Genomic DNA, 14917 nt, shown 5'->3' on the forward strand with positions numbered 1-14917 from the left:
ACTGGCGTCGGCCTAGCATCGCAAGTTGCCTGTCGCGCCGGGAATGCACGTGTAGCAACAGAAAAAAATGAGCCAGGAAGTGCAGACTCTCTACCACTGGTATTTGGTACTTACCGAGATTCCAGAAGGCGTGGCGATCACTTGCCTCGGTAGCGCAGTAGGCAGCGCGTAAGTCTCATAATCTTAAGGTCGTGAGTTCGATCCTCACCCGGGGCATTTAATTTACACACAGCTAAATTGACGCCTCTGGGGTTTGCGAAGGAGCGAAACACTTTGTACTTTGTTATCCACAAGGCTTCACCGACTCAGCGTGATAATGTTTACTTCCCGTTATTACTACTTGCAGTTGTTATGTAAAATTTTCAAGGAAAAAAGTACTAGTAATAAAACTGAATTTCGTACGATATAACGTGTAAAGTCACACAATGTATGACCTGATGTATGATGACAGGCAGCAGGTCTTTACTTGCGAAATAAGTAAATAAATATTACTACTTACAGCTTTGCTTTTCCTCCTACCCCTGTAACAAGCGCACGTCCGGTGTGGTCTAGTGGCTAGGATACCTGGCTCTCACCCAGGAGGCCCGGGTTCGATTCCCGGTACCGGAACGGAATTTTTTCGGAAAAAATCACGACAAGCGAAAGGCTGTTTCACGTCCTCCTCGCATTATAGCTACTGGTTCATAAACGTCAGCTGAAAACAGTCGAGAGAAACGGGCACGCAATGAAATTACTACGAGCAGCGGAATAAAGGGAGAAGAGACGCTGGTCCACTGTTGGACTGCTACCATAGAAATGTTACATGGCAATACGCAGAGCAATTCCCGCGAAGCGATGGAAGACTGTCTGCACCGAGGCCCGTTAGCTCAGCTGGTTAGAGCGTCGTGCTAATAACGCGAAGGTCGTGGGTTCGATCCCCCCACGCGCCACTACGATTTCACTCTTTCAAAAAGGCAACGCCGATTTCGGCGGGGAAGTATGGTGACAAAGAAATCGTCACATTGTGTGGGAGCTGATAGGGGACCAGAACACGACTCGTCGGGACGCGCTAAGACACTTCACTGGTCACAGCACGGTGAACACACAGTTTCTCGTCCGATCACCGCTACTGCGCGAAGCTGGGCGTTGTCAGTGCTTGGGCGGGTGACCGCCTGCGAGCACACGGCACTGCCGATAGTTTCAATTCGTATTTCTCTTTCCTCTTCGGTTTCGGAGCTGCAGCGCTATTCGGTCAAGGGCACTGGCACCACATTTTGCCTCTCGGTATGCCAAGTCGCGCCGTGCGGCCACAGTGAAGTGAAGGAGCGTGTTGAAAAATTTTCAACAAAGAAAAAAAAATGAAATGTACTAGTAATAAAACTTAATTTGTCTGACAGAACATGTAAAATCAGACAATATATGATAACAGGCAGCAGGTATCTACTTGAGGCATAAGTAATGTGGTGCCCGCCCGCCTCGCCATACCTCTCTCAGTCGTTTTGCGTGCTTGTCCTTTTTATATAGGCCGATTGGAGAGCGTCAGCTCTCGCGTCAGCTGAGCAAAGTCGAGACAAGTCGAGACTCAAGGAGAATCGACGCAAACGCTATAGGGTGGCCTGCAGCGAGTAAGATGGGGAAAGAAACATTAATTGAAGGACGCGTGGCAAAAGTACTCATACGCAAAAGTAAAAGCCGGCTGCGGTGGCCGGGAATCGAACCCGGATCAACTGCTTGCAAGGCAACTATGCTGACCATTACACCACCACCGCACGGTTTCCGTCCGCGCACGCCGCGCTGTGTCTGCTTCCCGCCTGTCGGCGGCGGCTCAAGGTGGTCGTAGCTGTAGGCGCATTACGGGGTAGGCGAGCGCATCCAGACAGCGTCTCTACGCACATTTCGCGTCCTTTGGCAAGAGTCGTCGCGTGCGTGCGCCGCAAGAGTACTTAGGCGATCGCGTTCGGGCGTCATTTTTAAGCAGCAGTGCAGTGCAGGATTCAGCGTCTGTAGCATTCTCTCGAGAGGATGCGACGGCGCTGGACGGCAGTCCCACTTTCCCCGCAGACGTCTGCCGCGGAAAGCACCAGGAAGCTGAGCATCGGTGGTTCAGTGGTAGAATGCTCGCCTGCCACGCGGGCGGCCCGGGTTCGATTCCCGGCCGATGCATCATTTTGTTTTTTCTCCGATAGTGGTGCTGCGTGTCTTTGGCACTCGAACTGCGTGAGCCATGAGAATGAACCGTGGTATTTCCGTGTGGAAATAACCAAACATGCAGCGCGCACGACTGCTCGTTTGGACTCTTGTGTGCTATTGTACATACTGGCGTCGGCCTAGCATCGCAAGTTGCCTGTCGCGCCGGGAATGCACGTGTAGCAACAGAAAAAAATGAGCCAGGAAGTGCAGACTCTCTACCACTGGTATTTGGTACTTACCGAGATTCCAGAAGGCGTGGCGATCACTTGCCTCGGTAGCGCAGTAGGCAGCGCGTAAGTCTCATAATCTTAAGGTCGTGAGTTCGATCCTCACCCGGGGCATTTAATTTACACACAGCTAAATTGACGCCTCTGGGGTTTGCGAAGGAGCGAAACACTTTGTACTTTGTTATCCACAAGGCTTCACCGACTCAGCGTGATAATGTTTACTTCCCGTTATTACTACTTGCAGTTGTTATGTAAAATTTTCAAGGAAAAAAGTACTAGTAATAAAACTGAATTTCGTACGATATAACGTGTAAAGTCACACAATGTATGACCTGATGTATGATGACAGGCAGCAGGTCTTTACTTGCGAAATAAGTAAATAAATATTACTACTTACAGCTTTGCTTTTCCTCCTACCCCTGTAACAAGCGCACGTCCGGTGTGGTCTAGTGGCTAGGATACCTGGCTCTCACCCAGGAGGCCCGGGTTCGATTCCCGGTACCGGAACGGAATTTTTTCGGAAAAAATCACGACAAGCGAAAGGCTGTTTCACGTCCTCCTCGCATTATAGCTACTGGTTCATAAACGTCAGCTGAAAACAGTCGAGAGAAACGGGCACGCAATGAAATTACTACGAGCAGCGGAATAAAGGGAGAAGAGACGCTGGTCCACTGTTGGACTGCTACCATAGAAATGTTACATGGCAATACGCAGAGCAATTCCCGCGAAGCGATGGAAGACTGTCTGCACCGAGGCCCGTTAGCTCAGCTGGTTAGAGCGTCGTGCTAATAACGCGAAGGTCGTGGGTTCGATCCCCCCACGCGCCACTACGATTTCACTCTTTCAAAAAGGCAACGCCGATTTCGGCGGGGAAGTATGGTGACAAAGAAATCGTCACATTGTGTGGGAGCTGATAGGGGACCAGAACACGACTCGTCGGGACGCGCTAAGACACTTCACTGGTCACAGCACGGTGAACACACAGTTTCTCGTCCGATCACCGCTACTGCGCGAAGCTGGGCGTTGTCAGTGCTTGGGCGGGTGACCGCCTGCGAGCACACGGCACTGCCGATAGTTTCAATTCGTATTTCTCTTTCCTCTTCGGTTTCGGAGCTGCAGCGCTATTCGGTCAAGGGCACTGGCACCACATTTTGCCTCTCGGTATGCCAAGTCGCGCCGTGCGGCCACAGTGAAGTGAAGGAGCGTGTTGAAAAATTTTCAACAAAGAAAAAAAAATGAAATGTACTAGTAATAAAACTTAATTTGTCTGACAGAACATGTAAAATCAGACAATATATGATAACAGGCAGCAGGTATCTACTTGAGGCATAAGTAATGTGGTGCCCGCCCGCCTCGCCATACCTCTCTCAGTCGTTTTGCGTGCTTGTCCTTTTTATATAGGCCGATTGGAGAGCGTCAGCTCTCGCGTCAGCTGAGCAAAGTCGAGACAAGTCGAGACTCAAGGAGAATCGACGCAAACGCTATAGGGTGGCCTGCAGCGAGTAAGATGGGGAAAGAAACATTAATTGAAGGACGCGTGGCAAAAGTACTCATACGCAAAAGTAAAAGCCGGCTGCGGTGGCCGGGAATCGAACCCGGATCAACTGCTTGCAAGGCAACTATGCTGACCATTACACCACCACCGCACGGTTTCCGTCCGCGCACGCCGCGCTGTGTCTGCTTCCCGCCTGTCGGCGGCGGCTCAAGGTGGTCGTAGCTGTAGGCGCATTACGGGGTAGGCGAGCGCATCCAGACAGCGTCTCTACGCACATTTCGCGTCCTTTGGCAAGAGTCGTCGCGTGCGTGCGCCGCAAGAGTACTTAGGCGATCGCGTTCGGGCGTCATTTTTAAGCAGCAGTGCAGTGCAGGATTCAGCGTCTGTAGCATTCTCTCGAGAGGATGCGACGGCGCTGGACGGCAGTCCCACTTTCCCCGCAGACGTCTGCCGCGGAAAGCACCAGGAAGCTGAGCATCGGTGGTTCAGTGGTAGAATGCTCGCCTGCCACGCGGGCGGCCCGGGTTCGATTCCCGGCCGATGCATCATTTTGTTTTTTCTCCGATAGTGGTGCTGCGTGTCTTTGGCACTCGAACTGCGTGAGCCATGAGAATGAACCGTGGTATTTCCGTGTGGAAATAACCAAACATGCAGCGCGCACGACTGCTCGTTTGGACTCTTGTGTGCTATTGTACATACTGGCGTCGGCCTAGCATCGCAAGTTGCCTGTCGCGCCGGGAATGCACGTGTAGCAACAGAAAAAAATGAGCCAGGAAGTGCAGACTCTCTACCACTGGTATTTGGTACTTACCGAGATTCCAGAAGGCGTGGCGATCACTTGCCTCGGTAGCGCAGTAGGCAGCGCGTAAGTCTCATAATCTTAAGGTCGTGAGTTCGATCCTCACCCGGGGCATTTAATTTACACACAGCTAAATTGACGCCTCTGGGGTTTGCGAAGGAGCGAAACACTTTGTACTTTGTTATCCACAAGGCTTCACCGACTCAGCGTGATAATGTTTACTTCCCGTTATTACTACTTGCAGTTGTTATGTAAAATTTTCAAGGAAAAAAGTACTAGTAATAAAACTGAATTTCGTACGATATAACGTGTAAAGTCACACAATGTATGACCTGATGTATGATGACAGGCAGCAGGTCTTTACTTGCGAAATAAGTAAATAAATATTACTACTTACAGCTTTGCTTTTCCTCCTACCCCTGTAACAAGCGCACGTCCGGTGTGGTCTAGTGGCTAGGATACCTGGCTCTCACCCAGGAGGCCCGGGTTCGATTCCCGGTACCGGAACGGAATTTTTTCGGAAAAAATCACGACAAGCGAAAGGCTGTTTCACGTCCTCCTCGCATTATAGCTACTGGTTCATAAACGTCAGCTGAAAACAGTCGAGAGAAACGGGCACGCAATGAAATTACTACGAGCAGCGGAATAAAGGGAGAAGAGACGCTGGTCCACTGTTGGACTGCTACCATAGAAATGTTACATGGCAATACGCAGAGCAATTCCCGCGAAGCGATGGAAGACTGTCTGCACCGAGGCCCGTTAGCTCAGCTGGTTAGAGCGTCGTGCTAATAACGCGAAGGTCGTGGGTTCGATCCCCCCACGCGCCACTACGATTTCACTCTTTCAAAAAGGCAACGCCGATTTCGGCGGGGAAGTATGGTGACAAAGAAATCGTCACATTGTGTGGGAGCTGATAGGGGACCAGAACACGACTCGTCGGGACGCGCTAAGACACTTCACTGGTCACAGCACGGTGAACACACAGTTTCTCGTCCGATCACCGCTACTGCGCGAAGCTGGGCGTTGTCAGTGCTTGGGCGGGTGACCGCCTGCGAGCACACGGCACTGCCGATAGTTTCAATTCGTATTTCTCTTTCCTCTTCGGTTTCGGAGCTGCAGCGCTATTCGGTCAAGGGCACTGGCACCACATTTTGCCTCTCGGTATGCCAAGTCGCGCCGTGCGGCCACAGTGAAGTGAAGGAGCGTGTTGAAAAATTTTCAACAAAGAAAAAAAAATGAAATGTACTAGTAATAAAACTTAATTTGTCTGACAGAACATGTAAAATCAGACAATATATGATAACAGGCAGCAGGTATCTACTTGAGGCATAAGTAATGTGGTGCCCGCCCGCCTCGCCATACCTCTCTCAGTCGTTTTGCGTGCTTGTCCTTTTTATATAGGCCGATTGGAGAGCGTCAGCTCTCGCGTCAGCTGAGCAAAGTCGAGACAAGTCGAGACTCAAGGAGAATCGACGCAAACGCTATAGGGTGGCCTGCAGCGAGTAAGATGGGGAAAGAAACATTAATTGAAGGACGCGTGGCAAAAGTACTCATACGCAAAAGTAAAAGCCGGCTGCGGTGGCCGGGAATCGAACCCGGATCAACTGCTTGCAAGGCAACTATGCTGACCATTACACCACCACCGCACGGTTTCCGTCCGCGCACGCCGCGCTGTGTCTGCTTCCCGCCTGTCGGCGGCGGCTCAAGGTGGTCGTAGCTGTAGGCGCATTACGGGGTAGGCGAGCGCATCCAGACAGCGTCTCTACGCACATTTCGCGTCCTTTGGCAAGAGTCGTCGCGTGCGTGCGCCGCAAGAGTACTTAGGCGATCGCGTTCGGGCGTCATTTTTAAGCAGCAGTGCAGTGCAGGATTCAGCGTCTGTAGCATTCTCTCGAGAGGATGCGACGGCGCTGGACGGCAGTCCCACTTTCCCCGCAGACGTCTGCCGCGGAAAGCACCAGGAAGCTGAGCATCGGTGGTTCAGTGGTAGAATGCTCGCCTGCCACGCGGGCGGCCCGGGTTCGATTCCCGGCCGATGCATCATTTTGTTTTTTCTCCGATAGTGGTGCTGCGTGTCTTTGGCACTCGAACTGCGTGAGCCATGAGAATGAACCGTGGTATTTCCGTGTGGAAATAACCAAACATGCAGCGCGCACGACTGCTCGTTTGGACTCTTGTGTGCTATTGTACATACTGGCGTCGGCCTAGCATCGCAAGTTGCCTGTCGCGCCGGGAATGCACGTGTAGCAACAGAAAAAAATGAGCCAGGAAGTGCAGACTCTCTACCACTGGTATTTGGTACTTACCGAGATTCCAGAAGGCGTGGCGATCACTTGCCTCGGTAGCGCAGTAGGCAGCGCGTAAGTCTCATAATCTTAAGATCGTGAGTTCGATCCTCACCCGGGGCATTTAATTTACACACAGCTAAATTGACGCCTCTGGGGTTTGCGAAGGAGCGAAACACTTTGTACTTTGTTATCCACAAGGCTTCACCGACTCAGCGTGATAATGTTTACTTCCCGTTATTACTACTTGCAGTTGTTATGTAAAATTTTCAAGGAAAAAAGTACTAGTAATAAAACTGAATTTCGTACGATATAACGTGTAAAGTCACACAATGTATGACCTGATGTATGATGACAGGCAGCAGGTCTTTACTTGCGAAATAAGTAAATAAATATTACTACTTACAGCTTTGCTTTTCCTCCTACCCCTGTAACAAGCGCACGTCCGGTGTGGTCTAGTGGCTAGGATACCTGGCTCTCACCCAGGAGGCCCGGGTTCGATTCCCGGTACCGGAACGGAATTTTTTCGGAAAAAATCACGACAAGCGAAAGGCTGTTTCACGTCCTCCTCGCATTATAGCTACTGGTTCATAAACGTCAGCTGAAAACAGTCGAGAGAAACGGGCACGCAATGAAATTACTACGAGCAGCGGAATAAAGGGAGAAGAGACGCTGGTCCACTGTTGGACTGCTACCATAGAAATGTTACATGGCAATACGCAGAGCAATTCCCGCGAAGCGATGGAAGACTGTCTGCACCGAGGCCCGTTAGCTCAGCTGGTTAGAGCGTCGTGCTAATAACGCGAAGGTCGTGGGTTCGATCCCCCCACGCGCCACTACGATTTCACTCTTTCAAAAAGGCAACGCCGATTTCGGCGGGGAAGTATGGTGACAAAGAAATCGTCACATTGTGTGGGAGCTGATAGGGGACCAGAACACGACTCGTCGGGACGCGCTAAGACACTTCACTGGTCACAGCACGGTGAACACACAGTTTCTCGTCCGATCACCGCTACTGCGCGAAGCTGGGCGTTGTCAGTGCTTGGGCGGGTGACCGCCTGCGAGCACACGGCACTGCCGATAGTTTCAATTCGTATTTCTCTTTCCTCTTCGGTTTCGGAGCTGCAGCGCTATTCGGTCAAGGGCACTGGCACCACATTTTGCCTCTCGGTATGCCAAGTCGCGCCGTGCGGCCACAGTGAAGTGAAGGAGCGTGTTGAAAAATTTTCAACAAAGAAAAAAAAAATGAAATGTACTAGTAATAAAACTGAATTTGTCTGACAGAACATGTAAAATCAGACAATATATGATAACAGGCAGCAGGTATCTACTTGAGGCATAAGTAATGTGGTGCCCGCCCGCCTCGCCATACCTCTCTCAGTCGTTTTGCGTGCTTGTCCTTTTTATATAGGCCGATTGGAGAGCGTCAGCTCTCGCGTCAGCTGAGCAAAGTCGAGACAAGTCGAGACTCAAGGAGAATCGACGCAAACGCTATAGGGTGGCCTGCAGCGAGTAAGATGGGGAAAGAAACATTAATTGAAGGACGCGTGGCAAAAGTACTCATACGCAAAAGTAAAAGCCGGCTGCGGTGGCCGGGAATCGAACCCGGATCAACTGCTTGCAAGGCAACTATGCTGACCATTACACCACCACCGCACGGTTTCCGTCCGCGCACGCCGCGCTGTGTCTGCTTCCCGCCTGTCGGCGGCGGCTCAAGGTGGTCGTAGCTGTAGGCGCATTACGGGGTAGGCGAGCGCATCCAGACAGCGTCTCTACGCACATTTCGCGTCCTTTGGCAAGAGTCGTCGCGTGCGTGCGCCGCAAGAGTACTTAGGCGATCGCGTTCGGGCGTCATTTTTAAGCAGCAGTGCAGTGCAGGATTCAGCGTCTGTAGCATTCTCTCGAGAGGATGCGACGGCGCTGGACGGCAGTCCCACTTTCCCCGCAGACGTCTGCCGCGGAAAGCACCAGGAAGCTGAGCATCGGTGGTTCAGTGGTAGAATGCTCGCCTGCCACGCGGGCGGCCCGGGTTCGATTCCCGGCCGATGCATCATTTTGTTTTTTCTCCGATAGTGGTGCTGCGTGTCTTTGGCACTCGAACTGCGTGAGCCATGAGAATGAACCGTGGTATTTCCGTGTGGAAATAACCAAACATGCAGCGCGCACGACTGCTCGTTTGGACTCTTGTGTGCTATTGTACATACTGGCGTCGGCCTAGCATCGCAAGTTGCCTGTCGCGCCGGGAATGCACGTGTAGCAACAGAAAAAAATGAGCCAGGAAGTGCAGACTCTCTACCACTGGTATTTGGTACTTACCGAGATTCCAGAAGGCGTGGCGATCACTTGCCTCGGTAGCGCAGTAGGCAGCGCGTAAGTCTCATAATCTTAAGATCGTGAGTTCGATCCTCACCCGGGGCATTTAATTTACACACAGCTAAATTGACGCCTCTGGGGTTTGCGAAGGAGCGAAACACTTTGTACTTTGTTATCCACAAGGCTTCACCGACTCAGCGTGATAATGTTTACTTCCCGTTATTACTACTTGCAGTTGTTATGTAAAATTTTCAAGGAAAAAAGTACTAGTAATAAAACTGAATTTCGTACGATATAACGTGTAAAGTCACACAATGTATGACCTGATGTATGATGACAGGCAGCAGGTCTTTACTTGCGAAATAAGTAAATAAATATTACTACTTACAGCTTTGCTTTTCCTCCTACCCCTGTAACAAGCGCACGTCCGGTGTGGTCTAGTGGCTAGGATACCTGGCTCTCACCCAGGAGGCCCGGGTTCGATTCCCGGTACCGGAACGGAATTTTTTCGGAAAAAATCACGACAAGCGAAAGGCTGTTTCACGTCCTCCTCGCATTATAGCTACTGGTTCATAAACGTCAGCTGAAAACAGTCGAGAGAAACGGGCACGCAATGAAATTACTACGAGCAGCGGAATAAAGGGAGAAGAGACGCTGGTCCACTGTTGGACTGCTACCATAGAAATGTTACATGGCAATACGCAGAGCAATTCCCGCGAAGCGATGGAAGACTGTCTGCACCGAGGCCCGTTAGCTCAGCTGGTTAGAGCGTCGTGCTAATAACGCGAAGGTCGTGGGTTCGATCCCCCCACGCGCCACTACGATTTCACTCTTTCAAAAAGGCAACGCCGATTTCGGCGGGGAAGTATGGTGACAAAGAAATCGTCACATTGTGTGGGAGCTGATAGGGGACCAGAACACGACTCGTCGGGACGCGCTAAGACACTTCACTGGTCACAGCACGGTGAACACACAGTTTCTCGTCCGATCACCGCTACTGCGCGAAGCTGGGCGTTGTCAGTGCTTGGGCGGGTGACCGCCTGCGAGCACACGGCACTGCCGATAGTTTCAATTCGTATTTCTCTTTCCTCTTCGGTTTCGGAGCTGCAGCGCTATTCGGTCAAGGGCACTGGCACCACATTTTGCCTCTCGGTATGCCAAGTCGCGCCGTGCGGCCACAGTGAAGTGAAGGAGCGTGTTGAAAAATTTTCAACAAAGAAAAAAAAAATGAAATGTACTAGTAATAAAACTGAATTTGTCTGACAGAACATGTAAAATCAGACAATATATGATAACAGGCAGCAGGTATCTACTTGAGGCATAAGTAATGTGGTGCCCGCCCGCCTCGCCATACCTCTCTCAGTCGTTTTGCGTGCTTGTCCTTTTTATATAGGCCGATTGGAGAGCGTCAGCTCTCGCGTCAGCTGAGCAAAGTCGAGACAAGTCGAGACTCAAGGAGAATCGACGCAAACGCTATAGGGTGGCCTGCAGCGAGTAAGATGGGGAAAGAAACATTAATTGAAGGACGCGTGGCAAAAGTACTCATACGCAAAAGTAAAAGCCGGCTGCGGTGGCCGGGAATCGAACCCGGATCAACTGCTTGCAAGGCAACTATGCTGACCATTACACCACCACCGCACGGTTTCCGTCCGCGCACGCCGCGCTGTGTCTGCTTCCCGCCTGTCGGCGGCGGCTCAAGGTGGTCGTAGCTGTAGGCGCATTACGGGGTAGGCGAGCGCATCCAGACAGCGTCTCTACGCACATTTCGCGTCCTTTGGCAAGAGTCGTCGCGTGCGTGCGCCGCAAGAGTACTTAGGCGATCGCGTTCGGGCGTCATTTTTAAGCAGCAGTGCAGTGCAGGATTCAGCGTCTGTAGCATTCTCTCGAGAGGATGCGACGGCGCTGGACGGCAGTCCCACTTTCCCCGCAGACGTCTGCCGCGGAAAGCACCAGGAAGCTGAGCATCGGTGGTTCAGTGGTAGAATGCTCGCCTGCCACGCGGGCGGCCCGGGTTCGATTCCCGGCCGATGCATCATTTTGTTTTTTCTCCGATAGTGGTGCTGCGTGTCTTTGGCACTCGAACTGCGTGAGCCATGAGAATGAACCGTGGTATTTCCGTGTGGAAATAACCAAACATGCAGCGCGCACGACTGCTCGTTTGGACTCTTGTGTGCTATTGTACATACTGGCGTCGGCCTAGCATCGCAAGTTGCCTGTCGCGCCGGGAATGCACGTGTAGCAACAGAAAAAAATGAGCCAGGAAGTGCAGACTCTCTACCACTGGTATTTGGTACTTACCGAGATTCCAGAAGGCGTGGCGATCACTTGCCTCGGTAGCGCAGTAGGCAGCGCGTAAGTCTCATAATCTTAAGATCGTGAGTTCGATCCTCACCCGGGGCATTTAATTTACACACAGCTAAATTGACGCCTCTGGGGTTTGCGAAGGAGCGAAACACTTTGTACTTTGTTATCCACAAGGCTTCACCGACTCAGCGTGATAATGTTTACTTCCCGTTATTACTACTTGCAGTTGTTATGTAAAATTTTCAAGGAAAAAAGTACTAGTAATAAAACTGAATTTCGTACGATATAACGTGTAAAGTCACACAATGTATGACCTGATGTATGATGACAGGCAGCAGGTCTTTACTTGCGAAATAAGTAAATAAATATTACTACTTACAGCTTTGCTTTTCCTCCTACCCCTGTAACAAGCGCACGTCCGGTGTGGTCTAGTGGCTAGGATACCTGGCTCTCACCCAGGAGGCCCGGGTTCGATTCCCGGTACCGGAACGGAATTTTTTCGGAAAAAATCACGACAAGCGAAAGGCTGTTTCACGTCCTCCTCGCATTATAGCTACTGGTTCATAAACGTCAGCTGAAAACAGTCGAGAGAAACGGGCACGCAATGAAATTACTACGAGCAGCGGAATAAAGGGAGAAGAGACGCTGGTCCACTGTTGGACTGCTACCATAGAAATGTTACATGGCAATACGCAGAGCAATTCCCGCGAAGCGATGGAAGACTGTCTGCACCGAGGCCCGTTAGCTCAGCTGGTTAGAGCGTCGTGCTAATAACGCGAAGGTCGTGGGTTCGATCCCCCCACGCGCCACTACGATTTCACTCTTTCAAAAAGGCAACGCCGATTTCGGCGGGGAAGTATGGTGACAAAGAAATCGTCACATTGTGTGGGAGCTGATAGGGGACCAGAACACGACTCGTCGGGACGCGCTAAGACACTTCACTGGTCACAGCACGGTGAACACACAGTTTCTCGTCCGATCACCGCTACTGCGCGAAGCTGGGCGTTGTCAGTGCTTGGGCGGGTGACCGCCTGCGAGCACACGGCACTGCCGATAGTTTCAATTCGTATTTCTCTTTCCTCTTCGGTTTCGGAGCTGCAGCGCTATTCGGTCAAGGGCACTGGCACCACATTTTGCCTCTCGGTATGCCAAGTCGCGCCGTGCGGCCACAGTGAAGTGAAGGAGCGTGTTGAAAAATTTTCAACAAAGAAAAAAAAAATGAAATGTACTAGTAATAAAACTGAATTTGTCTGACAGAACATGTAAAATCAGACAATATATGATAACAGGCAGCAGGTATCTACTTGAGGCATAAGTAATGTGGTGCCCGCCCGCCTCGCCATACCTCTCTCAGTCGTTTTGCGTGCTTGTCCTTTTTATATAGGCCGATTGGAGAGCGTCAGCTCTCGCGTCAGCTGAGCAAAGTCGAGACAAGTCGAGACTCAAGGAGAATCGACGCAAACGCTATAGGGTGGCCTGCAGCGAGTAAGATGGGGAAAGAAACATTAATTGAAGGACGCGTGGCAAAAGTACTCATACGCAAAAGTAAAAGCCGGCTGCGGTGGCCGGGAATCGAACCCGGATCAACTGCTTGCAAGGCAACTATGCTGACCATTACACCACCACCGCACGGTTTCCGTCCGCGCACGCCGCGCTGTGTCTGCTTCCCGCCTGTCGGCGGCGGCTCAAGGTGGTCGTAGCTGTAGGCGCATTACGGGGTAGGCGAGCGCATCCAGACAGCGTCTCTACGCACATTTCGCGTCCTTTGGCAAGAGTCGTCGCGTGCGTGCGCCGCAAGAGTACTTAGGCGATCGCGTTCGGGCGTCATTTTTAAGCAGCAGTGCAGTGCAGGATTCAGCGTCTGTAGCATTCTCTCGAGAGGATGCGACGGCGCTGGACGGCAGTCCCACTTTCCCCGCAGACGTCTGCCGCGGAAAGCACCAGGAAGCTGAGCATCGGTGGTTCAGTGGTAGAATGCTCGCCTGCCACGCGGGCGGCCCGGGTTCGATTCCCGGCCGATGCATCATTTTGTTTTTTCTCCGATAGTGGTGCTGCGTGTCTTTGGCACTCGAACTGCGTGAGCCATGAGAATGAACCGCGGTATTTCCGTGTGGAAATAACCAAACATGCAGCGCGCACGACTGCTCGTTTGGACTCTTGTGTGCTATTGTACATACTGGCGTCGGCCTAGCATCGCAAGTTGCCTGTCGCGCCGGGAATGCACGTGTAGCAACAGAAAAAAATGAGCCAGGAAGTGCAGACTCTCTACCACTGGTATTTGGTACTTACCGAGATTCCAGAAGGCGTGGCGATCACTTGCCTCGGTAGCGCAGTAGGCAGCGCGTAAGTCTCATAATCTTAAGGTCGTGAGTTCGATCCTCACCCGGGGCATTTAATTTACACACAGCTAAATTGACGCCTCTGGGGTTTGCGAAGGAGCGAAACACTTTGTACTTTGTTATCCACAAGGCTTCACCGACTCAGCGTGATAATGTTTACTTCCCGTTATTACTACTTGCAGTTGTTATGTAAAATTTTCAAGGAAAAAAGTACTAGTAATAAAACTGAATTTCGTACGATATAACGTGTAAAGTCACACAATGTATGACCTGATGTATGATGACAGGCAGCAGGTCTTTACTTGCGAAATAAGTAAATAAATATTACTACTTACAGCTTTGCTTTTCCTCCTACCCCTGTAACAAGCGCACGTCCGGTGTGGTCTAGTGGCTAGGATACCTGGCTCTCACCCAGGAGGCCCGGGTTCGATTCCCGGTACCGGAACGGAATTTTTTCGGAAAAAATCACGACAAGCGAAAGGCTGTTTCACGTCCTCCTCGCATTATAGCTACTGGTTCATAAACGTCAGCTGAAAACAGTCGAGAGAAACGGGCACGCAATGAAATTACTACGAGCAGCGGAATAAAGGGAGAAGAGACGCTGGTCCACTGTTGGACTGCTACCATAGAAATGTTACATGGCAATACGCAGAGCAATTCCCGCGAAGCGATGGAAGACTGTCTGCACCGAGGCCCGTTAGCTCAGCTGGTTAGAGCGTCGTGCTAATAACGCGAAGGTCGTGGGTTCGATCCCCCCACGCGCCACTACGATTTCACTCTTTCAAAAAGGCAACGCCGATTTCGGCGGGGAAGTATGGTGACAAAGAAATCGTCACATTGTGTGGGAGCTGATAGGGGACCAGAACACGACTCGTCGGGACGCGCTAAGACACTTCACTGGTCACAGCACGGTGAACACACAGTTTCTCGTCCGATCACCGCTACTGCGCGAAGCTGGGCGTTGTCAGTGCTTGGGCGGGTGACCG

At 51.3% G+C, this 14917-nt stretch overlaps 33 non-coding genes across 33 annotated transcripts; 27 read left to right on the forward strand and 6 right to left on the reverse strand.

Annotated features, from left to right (window-relative positions):
* The first annotated feature begins 143 nt into the window (after positions 1 to 143).
* On the forward strand, positions 144 to 216 carry Trnam-cau (transfer RNA methionine (anticodon CAU)). The gene has a single exon. It is a non-coding gene; the product is annotated as a tRNA-Met (tRNA).
* A 321-nt stretch (positions 217 to 537) lies between these two features.
* Trnae-cuc (transfer RNA glutamic acid (anticodon CUC)) lies at positions 538 to 609 on the forward strand. The gene has a single exon. It is a non-coding gene; the product is annotated as a tRNA-Glu (tRNA).
* A 246-nt stretch (positions 610 to 855) lies between these two features.
* On the forward strand, positions 856 to 929 carry Trnai-aau (transfer RNA isoleucine (anticodon AAU)). The gene has a single exon. It is a non-coding gene; the product is annotated as a tRNA-Ile (tRNA).
* Positions 930 to 1676: 747 nt separating this feature from the next.
* On the reverse strand, positions 1677 to 1748 carry Trnaa-ugc (transfer RNA alanine (anticodon UGC)). The gene has a single exon. It is a non-coding gene; the product is annotated as a tRNA-Ala (tRNA).
* Positions 1749 to 2071: 323 nt separating this feature from the next.
* Trnag-gcc (transfer RNA glycine (anticodon GCC)) lies at positions 2072 to 2142 on the forward strand. The gene has a single exon. It is a non-coding gene; the product is annotated as a tRNA-Gly (tRNA).
* A 295-nt stretch (positions 2143 to 2437) lies between these two features.
* Trnam-cau (transfer RNA methionine (anticodon CAU)) lies at positions 2438 to 2510 on the forward strand. The gene has a single exon. It is a non-coding gene; the product is annotated as a tRNA-Met (tRNA).
* A 321-nt stretch (positions 2511 to 2831) lies between these two features.
* On the forward strand, positions 2832 to 2903 carry Trnae-cuc (transfer RNA glutamic acid (anticodon CUC)). The gene has a single exon. It is a non-coding gene; the product is annotated as a tRNA-Glu (tRNA).
* Positions 2904 to 3149: 246 nt separating this feature from the next.
* Positions 3150 to 3223, forward strand: Trnai-aau (transfer RNA isoleucine (anticodon AAU)). Its single transcript has one exon. It is a non-coding gene; the product is annotated as a tRNA-Ile (tRNA).
* A 747-nt stretch (positions 3224 to 3970) lies between these two features.
* Trnaa-ugc (transfer RNA alanine (anticodon UGC)) lies at positions 3971 to 4042 on the reverse strand. The gene has a single exon. It is a non-coding gene; the product is annotated as a tRNA-Ala (tRNA).
* Positions 4043 to 4365: 323 nt separating this feature from the next.
* Positions 4366 to 4436, forward strand: Trnag-gcc (transfer RNA glycine (anticodon GCC)). Its single transcript has one exon. It is a non-coding gene; the product is annotated as a tRNA-Gly (tRNA).
* Positions 4437 to 4731: 295 nt separating this feature from the next.
* Positions 4732 to 4804, forward strand: Trnam-cau (transfer RNA methionine (anticodon CAU)). Its single transcript has one exon. It is a non-coding gene; the product is annotated as a tRNA-Met (tRNA).
* A 321-nt stretch (positions 4805 to 5125) lies between these two features.
* Trnae-cuc (transfer RNA glutamic acid (anticodon CUC)) lies at positions 5126 to 5197 on the forward strand. Its single transcript has one exon. It is a non-coding gene; the product is annotated as a tRNA-Glu (tRNA).
* A 246-nt stretch (positions 5198 to 5443) lies between these two features.
* On the forward strand, positions 5444 to 5517 carry Trnai-aau (transfer RNA isoleucine (anticodon AAU)). The gene has a single exon. It is a non-coding gene; the product is annotated as a tRNA-Ile (tRNA).
* A 747-nt stretch (positions 5518 to 6264) lies between these two features.
* Positions 6265 to 6336, reverse strand: Trnaa-ugc (transfer RNA alanine (anticodon UGC)). The gene has a single exon. It is a non-coding gene; the product is annotated as a tRNA-Ala (tRNA).
* Positions 6337 to 6659: 323 nt separating this feature from the next.
* Positions 6660 to 6730, forward strand: Trnag-gcc (transfer RNA glycine (anticodon GCC)). Its single transcript has one exon. It is a non-coding gene; the product is annotated as a tRNA-Gly (tRNA).
* Positions 6731 to 7025: 295 nt separating this feature from the next.
* Positions 7026 to 7098, forward strand: Trnam-cau (transfer RNA methionine (anticodon CAU)). Its single transcript has one exon. It is a non-coding gene; the product is annotated as a tRNA-Met (tRNA).
* Positions 7099 to 7419: 321 nt separating this feature from the next.
* On the forward strand, positions 7420 to 7491 carry Trnae-cuc (transfer RNA glutamic acid (anticodon CUC)). Its single transcript has one exon. It is a non-coding gene; the product is annotated as a tRNA-Glu (tRNA).
* Positions 7492 to 7737: 246 nt separating this feature from the next.
* On the forward strand, positions 7738 to 7811 carry Trnai-aau (transfer RNA isoleucine (anticodon AAU)). Its single transcript has one exon. It is a non-coding gene; the product is annotated as a tRNA-Ile (tRNA).
* A 748-nt stretch (positions 7812 to 8559) lies between these two features.
* Positions 8560 to 8631, reverse strand: Trnaa-ugc (transfer RNA alanine (anticodon UGC)). The gene has a single exon. It is a non-coding gene; the product is annotated as a tRNA-Ala (tRNA).
* Positions 8632 to 8954: 323 nt separating this feature from the next.
* On the forward strand, positions 8955 to 9025 carry Trnag-gcc (transfer RNA glycine (anticodon GCC)). Its single transcript has one exon. It is a non-coding gene; the product is annotated as a tRNA-Gly (tRNA).
* Positions 9026 to 9320: 295 nt separating this feature from the next.
* Positions 9321 to 9393, forward strand: Trnam-cau (transfer RNA methionine (anticodon CAU)). Its single transcript has one exon. It is a non-coding gene; the product is annotated as a tRNA-Met (tRNA).
* Positions 9394 to 9714: 321 nt separating this feature from the next.
* Positions 9715 to 9786, forward strand: Trnae-cuc (transfer RNA glutamic acid (anticodon CUC)). Its single transcript has one exon. It is a non-coding gene; the product is annotated as a tRNA-Glu (tRNA).
* Positions 9787 to 10032: 246 nt separating this feature from the next.
* On the forward strand, positions 10033 to 10106 carry Trnai-aau (transfer RNA isoleucine (anticodon AAU)). The gene has a single exon. It is a non-coding gene; the product is annotated as a tRNA-Ile (tRNA).
* A 748-nt stretch (positions 10107 to 10854) lies between these two features.
* Trnaa-ugc (transfer RNA alanine (anticodon UGC)) lies at positions 10855 to 10926 on the reverse strand. Its single transcript has one exon. It is a non-coding gene; the product is annotated as a tRNA-Ala (tRNA).
* A 323-nt stretch (positions 10927 to 11249) lies between these two features.
* On the forward strand, positions 11250 to 11320 carry Trnag-gcc (transfer RNA glycine (anticodon GCC)). The gene has a single exon. It is a non-coding gene; the product is annotated as a tRNA-Gly (tRNA).
* A 295-nt stretch (positions 11321 to 11615) lies between these two features.
* Trnam-cau (transfer RNA methionine (anticodon CAU)) lies at positions 11616 to 11688 on the forward strand. The gene has a single exon. It is a non-coding gene; the product is annotated as a tRNA-Met (tRNA).
* Positions 11689 to 12009: 321 nt separating this feature from the next.
* On the forward strand, positions 12010 to 12081 carry Trnae-cuc (transfer RNA glutamic acid (anticodon CUC)). Its single transcript has one exon. It is a non-coding gene; the product is annotated as a tRNA-Glu (tRNA).
* A 246-nt stretch (positions 12082 to 12327) lies between these two features.
* Trnai-aau (transfer RNA isoleucine (anticodon AAU)) lies at positions 12328 to 12401 on the forward strand. The gene has a single exon. It is a non-coding gene; the product is annotated as a tRNA-Ile (tRNA).
* Positions 12402 to 13149: 748 nt separating this feature from the next.
* Positions 13150 to 13221, reverse strand: Trnaa-ugc (transfer RNA alanine (anticodon UGC)). The gene has a single exon. It is a non-coding gene; the product is annotated as a tRNA-Ala (tRNA).
* Positions 13222 to 13544: 323 nt separating this feature from the next.
* Trnag-gcc (transfer RNA glycine (anticodon GCC)) lies at positions 13545 to 13615 on the forward strand. The gene has a single exon. It is a non-coding gene; the product is annotated as a tRNA-Gly (tRNA).
* A 295-nt stretch (positions 13616 to 13910) lies between these two features.
* Trnam-cau (transfer RNA methionine (anticodon CAU)) lies at positions 13911 to 13983 on the forward strand. The gene has a single exon. It is a non-coding gene; the product is annotated as a tRNA-Met (tRNA).
* Positions 13984 to 14304: 321 nt separating this feature from the next.
* Positions 14305 to 14376, forward strand: Trnae-cuc (transfer RNA glutamic acid (anticodon CUC)). The gene has a single exon. It is a non-coding gene; the product is annotated as a tRNA-Glu (tRNA).
* Positions 14377 to 14622: 246 nt separating this feature from the next.
* On the forward strand, positions 14623 to 14696 carry Trnai-aau (transfer RNA isoleucine (anticodon AAU)). The gene has a single exon. It is a non-coding gene; the product is annotated as a tRNA-Ile (tRNA).
* Positions 14697 to 14917: the final 221 nt, after the last annotated feature.

Source organism: Schistocerca cancellata, unplaced genomic scaffold (assembly GCF_023864275.1).
Source record: "Schistocerca cancellata isolate TAMUIC-IGC-003103 unplaced genomic scaffold, iqSchCanc2.1 HiC_scaffold_684, whole genome shotgun sequence".
In the NCBI taxonomy this organism is placed as follows: domain Eukaryota; kingdom Metazoa; phylum Arthropoda; class Insecta; order Orthoptera; family Acrididae; genus Schistocerca; species Schistocerca cancellata.